The sequence below is a fragment of the Lygodium microphyllum genome, chromosome 9, assembly GCF_053477565.2.
Source record: "Lygodium microphyllum isolate KBCC chromosome 9, Lygodium_microphyllum_v1.1.10, whole genome shotgun sequence".
NCBI lineage: Eukaryota > Viridiplantae > Streptophyta > Polypodiopsida > Schizaeales > Lygodiaceae > Lygodium > Lygodium microphyllum.
The window spans coordinates 69,316,024-69,319,133 of NC_141143.1; positions in this window are offsets into that span (position 1 = coordinate 69,316,024).

Sequence of the window (3,110 nt, forward strand, 5' to 3'; positions counted from 1 at the left end):
GTCATAGATTTGCCCACATATCATGTTGCCATACATATTATCCATACATTTCCCAAATACATCATGATGCCACCATACATTTGTCAATACATCATGGAGTCATTTTCCAAGTACATCATGTTGTAGGCCAAAGTACATCACTCTTTATGTTGATACTTGCACCTAAATTGAAAAATGTGTAGGATCCATGACTTGAGGGGTTTGCAAATTTCCCTCTCAAGCCAATTTGTGCTCCCCTTTAGGGTCCTCGTCATCAGTAGGGGAGGGTCACCTCACTATTGTCCTACCAACTCGCCTGGCATCCACTTTTCCTCGTGGGAAATAACATGACAAATCAATACTAGGCTAATAAAATAGCATGAAATGCATGGATTGAAAGAAAATTGGTATCCATTTCATGATATGCATGAACTGAGTGACATGGAATTAAAAAATGAAATGGAAGTAGGTAGGAAATACCTTCAACAGTGACTCATTGCATTACAAATTTTCCCACTTACCATTGGGCACAAATTTTCTCACGACATTTGAGACAACAATCAAACAAGGTCAATGTTAGAGAAAAATAGATGAGAAATGGGAAGCTTATAGTATGATTATGGCAATGAAAGCAGAGTGGTTTGGTAATCATTACCATCTATGCTGATCTTTGTTTTAAGGCCCAAGTAAGTGTACCATAGCTTAAGGGCTCTTTCATCTACCTAGTATATTTTGCTACAGACACCTCGTGAGGGTCCAGCATGTCTAGTTATTTGAACACCTCGTGAGGGTCCAACACATCTAGTTTGATCTTTTATCTTTTACGACTAGTGCACATTATTCAATGCACTTTGGTGTGAGGGTAAACATCTTCGAACTCAACATATAGATGAAAAGAGAAATACCCAAGATTGTGGTGTCCTTGCTCACTACGAGGATGCCAATGGTACTTCGAGTAATTATTAACTCTATTTTTTTAATTCACTGATTCAATGTGTATTCTTAATTCTATGGTTTTTATCATGCGCACACATGCATGCTCAAGAAACAATTTCAGGTGGTTAAATAATTATTAACTTTGGTTTTTTAATTATGTGAATTGCAATTTTAGGTGGTTAAAAAATTATGCGTCTGCTGGCATGTCTATATTGGCGTCTATTTGCGGCAGAACAGAGGTTCTAACAACTCTGGTATTGTGTGTCACTATTGTGGCAAAACAAGTCATATTGCAGCCCAATGTTATGCTAAGAAAGATGATATCCGCAGTGGTAAGTTGCAGCAAGGAAACTATGCATCGTCTTCACGACAGAATGAAGACAAAAATGAACGTCTATTTATTATGCAGCATATGATGAATGCTATTATAGGAAAGGGAACACATGATGATGTTTGGTATGTTGATTCAGGTGCATCCAATCATATGACCAGCCATGCAGAATGGTTTGGAGAGATGCAGGATTTGCAAAATGCAGGTTATGTGCAGACGGGTGATGATTCATGCCACCCAATTTCACATGTTGGAAAAATTCCCTTGTCCTTGCATGGTGGTAAGACAAAGAGTCTTTCAGATGTATTACATGTGCCATCTATTACAAAGAACTTGGTGTCAGTGGGTCAGATGGTGGAGCAAGGGCTGCAAGTCAGATTTAATGCAAAGGGTTGCTTTGTAGAAGACTTCAATGACAAGTGCAAGTTAGTTGCAAAGGGAAGTAGAGTTGGACATATGTTTACTCTGGATGCTGAAATTCCTACTATGAATGCTGCTATGTATGCTAAAGGAAAAGGTGTTGTTGAAGACATTGAAATTTGGCACAAACGCATTGGACATGCAAATGTATAAAGGTTGAAATTAATACAGTCCAAAGGGTTGGTTACAGGTTTGCCTACATTTAGAGTTGCACAATTTCATAAGGTATGTGAAGCATGTCAGTTTGGTAAAAGGAGGCAAGACAACCCTTTTCACATGACAGAGATGTAAGCAAAAATATCCTTGATGTTGTGCATACAGACATTTGGAGGCCTACACAAAATGTATCTCTTGGAGGTAGTTCATACTTTGTCACATTCATTGATGATTGTTCTAGAAAGTTGTGGGTATATTCTATGAAGGAAAAGAGTGAAGCATTTGAGCACTTTAGAACTTTCAAGGCTGCAGTTGAAAGAGAAACAGGCTTGAAAGTAAAGTGCTTGAGGTCAGATGGAGGGGGAGAGTACCTCTCGAATGAGTTCAGTGATTTTCTGAGGTCTCATGGGATAAAGAGACAGTTCACATGCAGGTATACCCCACAGCAAAATGGGGTTGCAGAAAGGAAAAACAGGCATATTGCAGAAGTTGCACGCGCCTTGATGGGCTAAAAAGAATATGCCTAAGCATTTTTGGTGTGAGGTTGTTCATACTACTGTTTATATTATGAACAGAACTCCCACAGCTGCAATTCATGGTATGACCCCCGAAGAATGTTTTACAGGTAAGAAGCCTGATGTCTCACACTTGAAACTGTTTCACTGCATTGCATATGTTCATGTGCCAGATGAGTTGCGAAAGAAACTGGATCCAAAGGCTGAAAAGTGTGTCTTTATTGAATACTCTTTAGAGCAAAAAGGGTATCGCTGTTATAACCCTGTCACATGTAAGTTCAGAGTGAGCAGGGATGTCATCTTTGATGAAATGAGCAGTTGGTATGCATCTAGTGGTGATGCATTGGATGATGATGATGATCATGACACTCATGTGCAGGCTGAAAAGCAAGAATCACGGACTCTTAGTGGACCAGAGACATCATCTGGTAGTCCTTGGTCTGGGAGACTGAGTACCTCTACATCTTCAGGTGCATCTAGTAGCACTACAGGTAAAGACAAAGGAAAGAATAAAGTGTCAGAAGGCATTGATGCAGTTCTTGATGGAGACTCTAGTGGCTCAGAGAGCTTGGATGATGAGCTTGGCATTCCTTCAGTGAGGACTCCAGGTGTGCAGAGAGCACGCGTTAATGCAAAGACTCCATTGAGTGATCCAGTGGTACGTAGGTCTAGCAGGGTGAGATACCATGTTAAAAGATTTGGTTTTGAAGGTTATGCAGCTCACCATTATGCTTACATGGTGAAACTAGTTGAGGATGTTGAGCCCACTTGTT